This window comes from Ovis aries, chromosome 1 (genome assembly GCF_016772045.2).
Source record: "Ovis aries strain OAR_USU_Benz2616 breed Rambouillet chromosome 1, ARS-UI_Ramb_v3.0, whole genome shotgun sequence".
NCBI lineage: Eukaryota > Metazoa > Chordata > Mammalia > Artiodactyla > Bovidae > Ovis > Ovis aries.
In genome coordinates, this window is record NC_056054.1 from 141,512,667 (window position 1) to 141,522,222 (window position 9,556).

General features: G+C 38.4%; 1 protein-coding gene and 1 non-coding gene across 4 annotated transcripts in view; both read right to left on the reverse strand.

Annotated features, from left to right (window-relative positions):
• The window catches only part of LOC121816219 (uncharacterized), a 761,897-nt gene that overhangs the window by 393,172 nt on the left and 359,169 nt on the right, over positions 1 to 9,556 (reverse strand). The gene's annotated exons all lie outside the window — the stretch shown is intronic.
• TRNAS-GGA (transfer RNA serine (anticodon GGA)) lies at positions 1,192 to 1,264 on the reverse strand. The gene has a single exon. It is a non-coding gene; the product is annotated as a tRNA-Ser (tRNA).

Consider the following 9,556-nt stretch of genomic DNA (forward strand, 5'->3'; position numbering starts at 1 on the left):
CTGCTTTTTAATATTCTGTCTAGTAGCAAGGTTAAATGAGAAGAGATGTATATTGACACAATTCCTGACATTTGTGACAATACTTTGGCCACCTGATGCAAAGAACTGACTCACTGGAATAGACCCTGATGCAGGGAAAGCTTGAAGGCAGGTAAGGGGATGACATAGGCTGAGATGGTTAGATGGGTTCACCGGGTCAATGGACATGAGTTTGAGCAAGCTCTGGGAGTCGGTGATGGACAGGGAAGGCTGATGTGCTGCAGTCTATTGAGTCGCAAAGAGTCAGGCATGGCTGAGTAACTGAACTGAACTGAACTGACATTTGTTGAAGAATGAGGTAACATAAATTGATTCAGTCAATTCACAATATGAGCCTTTTGAAAGGGAGATAACTCAGGCCCAAGTAACTCAGTTCTGCTAGAGAAAGTAGATTGTGCTACAGTAATAACCAGTCCCCATCCTAGTAGCTTAAAATTGCAAAGCTGCACTTCTGATTCACCCTAAGTGTTATTGCAGATGGGCAGAGGAGCTCTGTTCATTGCAAAAACTCAGCAAAGTAGGATAATAGGGCAGCCTCCATCTCAAGTACAGAGAAAGATGTAAGATGAAGGAACACGGATAATTAAATGTTCTGGCCCCAGGAACAGTACTTATTGGCCTCTCCTCCTTTTCTGTGCCCACTTAAATCACTAGAGGACTAGGAAATGCAACACATTTCTATTACATGCCCAGAGCAAGGGAGAATCAGAAATACTTAGCAAACATTTTAGATTACCAAAGCAATTCAATATCCACCATCAAAACCAAGTTTTTCTATTGGAACAGTATATCCTAAATCTGTGTCCCTGCATCTTCAGTCGCTCAGTCATGCCAACTCTTCATGACCCCATGGATTGTAGCCCTCCAGGCTCCTCTGTCCGTGGGATTCTCCAGGCAAAAATACTGGAGTGGGTTGCTATTTCCTCCTCCAGGGGATCTTCCTGACCCAGGGATCAAACATGTTTCTCCTAAGTCACTTTCATTGGCAGGTGGATACTTTACCACTGTGCCACCTGGAAAGTGAAAGTAAAGTCACTCAGTCGTGTCAGACTCTTTGCGACCCCATGGACTGTGGCCTACCAGGCTCCTGCTTCCATGGGATTCTCCAGGCAAGAGGACTGGAGTGGGGTGCCATTGCCTTCTCCAGGGGATCTTCCTGACCCGGGGATCGAACCCGGGTCTCCTGCATTCCAGGCAGACGCTTTAACCTCTGAGCCACCAGGGAAGCCCCGTGCCACCTGGAAAGTTCCCCCTAAATTTGCTGTATGCCCTGAAACTATACTGTTTGAAAGAAAAAAAAGGAATGATAAATTAGTTTCATCATTATGTCGCTCAACTAATGATTTCATCTTTCTGATTAAAATCAATTCTATTCTAATCTAAGCAACTTGGAATATGAGTTGGCAGGTTTAACTACGTATGCAGTATACACAATCATTAAAAACTTTTTAAAATGAAAGAATCTAAAAAAAAAGATTTAAAAAAAGATAATATACTTTATACACCATAGCAGAAGTGGCTAAATGTTCATGCACATGTTAATAATCATGTAGATTCCTGGGTCACCAGACTAATATGATTAAGTATTTGAGTGCAGGATTCTACATTTTAAAATACAACCATTTAATTCTGATGCAGGCAGCTCTGAGTCCTAGATCCAGATTTTTGAGAAATGATGACTGTAGCTGATTGGTTCGAAGAAGCATAAGTGTGAAATAAAACTGGGGAAACAACAAACAGGGCTTTAATAAATTCATGGCAAATTTTACTTAGTCACAGAAATTATATTATTTAAAAAAATGTACTAAGAGAACACTTGACTCGGCAGTCTCAACAAGATGCAACAGCCATGTAATAACATGGCTTCTCTACTCTCCATGAAAACCTTGAAACCCTGATGTGCCAATAGTTCCCATTTAAATTATGAAGAACAGGTGGTTACCATTCTCTTTAGAAATGATACTCAAACTGATATCACTAATCCAGACTTCTTCCCTGAGTGCCAGACTCCAGTATTCAAATGTCTACAAGACATCTCCATTTGGATAGGCCAAATAAACATCCCAATCATTATATGTACAGAACAAAATTCTTGACACTCACTCCCAAAACTGTTCTTGAAGTCATTGCCATTTCAATCAATGGCAGCTACACTATCAATTACTTAGGTTAAAAACCTAGAAAGCACCCTTGGTGCAGCATTTTCTCAATCATGGAGTAAAGCTGCTTGTTTGTACTTCCTCTGAAGATTGCTTGCAAAAGTTGACCACTTCCTATCTCCTCATTCACTACCACTCTGGTCTAAGCCATCATCGTCTAACACTTGGACTGCTGTAAAGAACTTCAAGTGTCTTCTCAGAGATGGGCTGGTAAAAGTTTATCTACAACTTTAATAAACAATAAATAGTTATAACTTTACAAAAGGAAGGAAAAGAAAGGAGAGAAGCAAAGAAAATAAAGAAGGAGGGAAGGACAGATGGAGACAGGGAGGCTGGAAAGAAGGAAAGCAAGCAAGAAATGAAAGAGGAGGAAGAAGAAGAGAACGAAGGCAGGCAGACAGGAAAGTAATGAGGGAAGCAAGGAAGGAAAAGGAGGAGAAAAGGAAGAGGAAGAAAAGGGGAGAGAAGGAAGGAAGGTAAGAGGGAGGGAGAAAGAGAAAAAAGAGGGAGGGAGGGAGGAAATAAGGCAGGGAGGCAGGAAGGAAGATGAGAGGAAAGAAGATTGGGAGAAAGACAAACAGAAAACTCTCAGTTCTCACTTTTCCCATGCTTGGAACCCTTTTTCCCTACACGTGTTCTTATCTTGGTCCCCTACTTCTGCTCTTTGAATAAGCAGCCCCTGACAGGGGGTATCTAACAGCCCCTGCCTGAGTATCTAACATAGAATGGCCTAATGTTTCCTGCGCAATCTTCAGCTTACTCTCTTCTTTGTAGAACATTCTTCTTTGTAACCACCTGACGTTTATACATAGCTGTTGTTGCTTGACCACTAAGTCTTGTCCAACTCTTTTGTAAATCCATGAATCAAATTCCTCTGTCCATGGGATTTCCCAGGCAAGAATACTGAAGTGGGCTGTCATTCATTGTCATCAGTATTTATTACTGTTTGTCTCCTTAAGGACACACACATTGGTACAGATTCTATGTTGCTATCATACTGTCATGTCACATAATGAACTAATAAAATTGCATTGACTCAAGACATACAGTATATAAGCAAATACAAGCAGAAAGTAATTGAAGGTAATGAAAAGTGCCATAAAGCAAATAAAGGAGGATAGTGAATGATCCCATTGGTGGTGGCAGGGGAGGGGGCGATCCCATGGCCTGTCATTGGTGAATATTTTAAGAGGTGATATATAAGCTAAGGTCAGAATGATGATGCAATTAGTACAGTTTGTATACGAAAAAACATTCATTATAGGATAAAAGACAAAGAACAGCTTTATGGATGATTTTCAGGTTTTGAAAAAGTATAAGAGTGTGTGTGAGCTTGTTCAGTTGTGTCTGACTCTTTGTGATCCTGTGGACTATAGCCCACCAGGCTACTCTCTAGGGGATTTCCTAAGCAGGAATACTGGAATGGGTTATCATTTACTTCTCCAGGGGATCTTCCCAACCCAGGGATCAAATTTGCAATCACCTGTTTCTCCTGCATTGGCAGGCGAATTCTTTACCACTGCACCACCAGGAAAGCCAAAAAAGAACAGGTAAATCAAATCAGTTGTTAGATGTGTTCTCAAAAAGTGCACAGTGAATCCTAAAACGATGGAGTAAGAAGATGATATTTCATTTAAAGGAGAAGGAAAAGGAGGCAGAAAGGATCACTTTTTCAATGTTCTACCCCAAGGAGGGATGGAGAGGAATAGAAAAAATTCAAGGGGGAATGCTTATATTTGTACAGAGCTTTATACTTTCAAAGTTTATGTTTTCACATTTATTTACCACATTTCTCTCATGATGACCTCTGAAAATAGGCAAAGTTCATTATTCCAATCATTAAGAGAGACACCTGTGGGGCTCCAAAGTCACTGTAGGTGGTGACCGCAGCCATGAAATTAAAAGACACTTGCCCCTTTGAAGAAAAGCTATGACAAACCTAAGACAGCATATTAAAAAGCAGAGACACTACTTTGCAGACAAACATCCATCTAGTCAAAGCTATGTTTTTTTCAGTAGTCATGTATGGATGTGAGAGTTGGATCATAAAGAAGGTTGAGAATCAGAGATTTGATGCTTTTGAGCTGTGGTGTTGGAGAAGACCCTTGAGAGTCCCTTGGACAGCCAGGAGCTCAAACTAGTCAATCCTAAAGGAAATCAGGCCTGGAATAATCACTGGAAGGGCTGAAGCTGAAACTCCAATACTTTGCCCACTGGATGCGAAACACTGACATTTTGGAAAGGACCCTGATGCAGGGAAAGATTGAAGATAGGAGGATAAGGGGATGACAGAAGGTGAAATGGTTGGATGGCACCATCGACTAGATGGACATGAGTTTGAGTAAGCTCTGGGAGTTGGTGATGGTCAGGAAAGCCTGGCATACTTCACTCCATTGGGTCGTGAAGAGTCAGACATGACTGAGTGGCTGAACTGAACTGAAGAAAAAGAGCCTAAGACTTACAGAAGTCTGTGCCTTCTCTAAGGTCAACAGACTAGCAAGTTAGTACACAGGGCTTACCTAGCACCCAGGTGTCCTCACACAGTCCATCACACCATGTCTGTGATGCCATGCCGATCTGATGGAAACTTGCAAAAGATTACCAGGAGGTTGTCAATCTGCTCTATATGAACTGAGTTCATGCGATTGATTTGTGTTTAAATTCTTCAAGGTTGAATTAAAGATTGACTTTGAATGTATGACAGGAAAGCAACCTTCAAAGATTCCTTAACGCTCCCCCCCAAAATTCAGATCTGGTAGCTGGCATTCAAGGTCATCACAGTGTGATTTCTCTAAGAATTTTCAACTTTACATCATACATACCATACTTAAAAAGATATTCTAAAATCTTTTTACCCATGCCAGATTATTTTAGTCATTCAACATGAACAAAAGCAAAGAGAGGGAAGGTATGATTTGCTCCATCTTTAATATCTACCCTTATCTTTCTCTTGTCTCTTTCTGTCACAATTATCTATCTTTAAGAAGACTTTGCAAATCCCCAAGTCAGCTGTGAATTTTATCCTTTCATATAACATTCTTCAAAGTCAGATGACACTAGTCATATCCTGCTTTGGACTATTGCAGCTGTTTGAGGAATTTTAAATATATCATTCCCCAAGTAGAATTTAAATGCTTTGGTAAAGGGCTGTGCCTTCTGTACTGTCTTCAATTTTCTATTCCTTTTGCAGAGATCTGTCATATAGTGGAGAATTAGAAAAGATTTTGAAACTCAATAAAATTGGTTCAAAGAGAAAAAAAATGTAACCTTCAGATAAATGATCCCAACATTTTATTGAAGGAATAAAGAAAAAATCACAGACTGAAATCAATAAATGAAATTATTTGAAAGAATGAACAATAGAAGTGAAAGAAGTTCATTGTGTCTTTAAAAGCTGCCACAAAGTATGGTGCACAGTAGCTACTCAGTCATTAGCTGTTGGATTAATACCTCAATAAATAAACACAAAGTGAAGGATTTATGAGAATAAAGAACTATTAAAAAATAGTCATAAAACTAGGCCCATCATTTCAGGCCAAATGGGCAGAGATCAACAGAAATTAGGTCACTGGGTCAAAATATAATATTCAAAGGATAAGAAGAAATATCTGTATTACCTCCTCTGCTCTTTTGTTATAAAGCTTGCTTTGTTGTTGTTCAGTTGCTCAGGCATGTCCAACTCTTTGTGACCCCATGGACGGCAGCATGTCAGACTTGCCTGTCCTTCACTATTGCCCAGAGTTTGCTCAAACTCATGTCCATTGAGTTGGTGATGCCATTCAATCAGCTGATTTTCTGTCACCCACTTCTCCTCCTGCCCTCAATCTTTCCCAGCATCGGGGTCACTTTAAATTAGTTTAATTTGGATCGCAGAGCAATTCAATGAAGAAGCAGTAGAAACAAGATTCCACCCATTTTATAAGTAAGCAACAAATCAAAAGGATTACATCTCTAGGTTAAGATCAGAGTCAGGGACAAAGTCAAAACTTGAAGTCCTTACTAGGAGGTCTCTAACTTCTCGATATTCTATTTTCCATAGGCCAGCAAAATTGTCATCCCTGGGGTCTTACTAAAAAGACAAAATCTCAGACTCCAATTTCAGACACCTGCATCAGAATCTGAATATTAACAATATTCTCTGGTGATTTGAAATAATCTTAAAGTGAACTGCTTACCTGATACAAATTTGAATATAAATATGTCTGCCTTCATAGATATAGGCATATGCAAATATATAAAACATAATTTAGGATATGCGTGTGTGCTAAGTCACTTCAGTTGTATGCGACTCTGTGTAACCCTATGGACTGTAGCCTGCCAGATTCCTCTGACCATGGGATTCTCTAGGCAGGAATACTGGAGTGGGTGGCTGTTTCTTTCTCCAAGGGATGTTCCCAACCCAGGGATTGAACCTGTGTCTCCTACATCTCCTGCATTGGCAGATGGTTCCTTACCACTAGCGCCACCAGGGAAGCCCATTATGGGATTTATGTGTATGCATATATATCTATATATAGCCGTAAAGCCATTGTATAAAAATATTACTCTTGGAGAGAATGAAATAACTATTATTAATTATTACAAATAATATTGAATATCATATACATTAGAAAGGAACATAGTTTAGGTCCATGAATATGGTCCTTAAAGAAAAACAATTAAATGAAGTCTCTTTTTAATTAACACAAATCTGAGAAGTCTGTTGGGCATATTAGAAATTCTATCATGTCTTTGAGAAAAAAGAATACCAAAGGGAGCACAAAGTAATAGAGCAAGCACAATAGTCGGCAGTCATCTGTAAAAACAAGGTATTGAAATATGCCTATTTCAGCACATGTTAACATCTGGGGGTTAACATACACACACACATACAATAGCTAAGTAGAATGAGTTTGATGCTCAATCAAAATATGAAGTCTGTGATGTGCTAATTAAGGGAAATTCCTTCTGGTGATATTATGTTAGTAATAACAAACACTACCAGGCAATAATGGAGCCTAGGCATGGCTTATAATAAACACATGTACCACTCATGCCTCACTCACGCCTCAGATAAGAAAATGGACAAAAGCAGGAAGTTTGTCTCTCCTTTCAGAAAGGTGAGAGGTTATTTTATTTTGTATTTTAAAAGGTGGACAAATCATTTTTTAAAAAGTGAAATTTCAGAGGTGAGTTTTATATTCAATTACTATAGCTTTAGAGTGTGATGATTCCCACATGTATTTTAAAATGTTCCCATTGCCATCTACTTTTTTCTGCTCAGCAAAAATTACAAACAATACTCAATATTATAATAAATATAAATTAGAAGGAAAAAGAATATGAGTGAATAAGAGGTAGGGAAAAGTAGAAAGTGAAGATGTTCCAGAAAGAAAGAGAACATTTTCAAAAGGGAGGAGAGTTGAGCTAGGCTCAGAAATATGAATTAAGTTCTCTAGATAGAATTTTTTTAAAAAACAACTTTTTGTTATAAAAAGGCAATATAGCTTCTTAAAAACATGAAAGGATAATTTTTTCCTTCTAAAACTGAATGATAATAGTCTTTATAAATAGTGTTTATGAGTTATCAAATAAAAATCAAAACTATTTTTCATTAAAAACCTTATATTAAAGAAGTTAGTTAATCTTTCATGCATAAATATTTTGTATTAATTTGTTTTCAAAATTGTGAAGAAGAGTTCCATATTATATGGCATTGGGGAGACAATTATCCAGTGTTAAAATTGTGTACAATGTTCAATATGGCTGATATGGTAACAAAGTAAAGGCTTTTACAACTTTTGATTGTCTTTTGATTTCTCAGAAGCATGATATTAATATGTTTAAATGATCTTTCAACTACAAGTAATATCTTTTTTTACAAGTAATAGCTTAATCAATGAGCGTTCAACATATTTCTTTTCATACGTACAAATACACATACACACACAATATCATCTAAGTTGGATGTTTGATATGATAATGATATTTATCTTATGATAATGATAAGATGCTCATATTCTTTGAGCGATGTATACTGCTTCTTCAATTTTATAAATATACTGTACAGTTAGTTTCTGTAATTTATCTGTTTCCACTTACCCTTTACTTGAATATATATTAAGAATTATTTCTTCATCCTCTTGACTGTAGCTTCCCAGGTGGCTCAGTGGTAAAGGGTCCACTTGCCAATGCTGGAGACATAAGAGGCGTAGAGAAGATCCCCTGGAGGAGGGCATGGAAACCCATTCCAGTATTCTTGCCTGGGGAATCTCATGGGCAGAGGAGGCTGGTGGGCTGCAGTCCATGGGGTTGCAAAGAGTCAGACACGATTGAGAGACTGAATAAGCATGCACACATCTTGATTGTGCAATTCATAATTGTATTTATGAATATGAAGCTCTCTGTGACATATGTGATGAGAGTAGAATCCAGAAAGTATATGAGATTCTGGGATTAAATTCATAGAATTCTTGGCTTTCATGATATAGATGTATGTTAGATCTATAGTAGACAGTTATATTTAGATGGTTTTCTCTCATGATATTAGCACATTTAAGCTGCTTTCTTTTCATATTTTACTGTGGACTACCAAAAGGCAGAGATCTGTATTAATCATGTTTAAATTCCTAATGAATAGCACAATACTTGGCCCAAATTAACTACTTTATGAGCTATATGAAGTGAAATACAATGTTTTGGGTCCATGAGATTGGAAAGGTAACTTGGAATGTTCCCATTGCCATCCCATTGTTCTTGTGTGTGTTAGTTGCTCAGTTATGTCTGACTCTGCAACACCATGGACTGTAGCCCACCAGGCTCCTTTGTCCTTTGGATTCTGTAGCAAGAATACCAGGATAGGTTGCCATTCCCTTCTCCAGTCATATTATAAATCATCCTGCTTATTGTCACAAAATAGATCCCAGAGATCCTTCAAAGCATGTCATCATAGAACTCATTCTTCAGGCATCAAGGCCAAAAAAATAATTCATTTATGATTCTAAGTCATGCACTACTTGGCCAAGTATCTATACTTATAATCCACCCAATACTTAAAGATTTCAGCTATAACCTACCCATAGTGAGTGACTGAGTGAAAGTTCTTCACTTGTGTCTGACTCTTTGCGTCCCTGTGGACTATACAGTCCATGGAATCCTCCAGGCCAGAGTACTGGAGTGGGTAGCCTTTCACTTCTCCAGGGGATCTTCCCAACCCAGGGACTGAATCCAGGTCTCCCGCATTGCAGGCGGATTCTTTAGTAGCTCAACCACAAGGGAAGCCCACCAAAAGTAATTTAGTAGGTAAAAGATCAAATGGGAACTAAGTCGCTTGTCTGTTACAAACGTGTATTTCAACTCCTCTACTCATAGATTTTCCG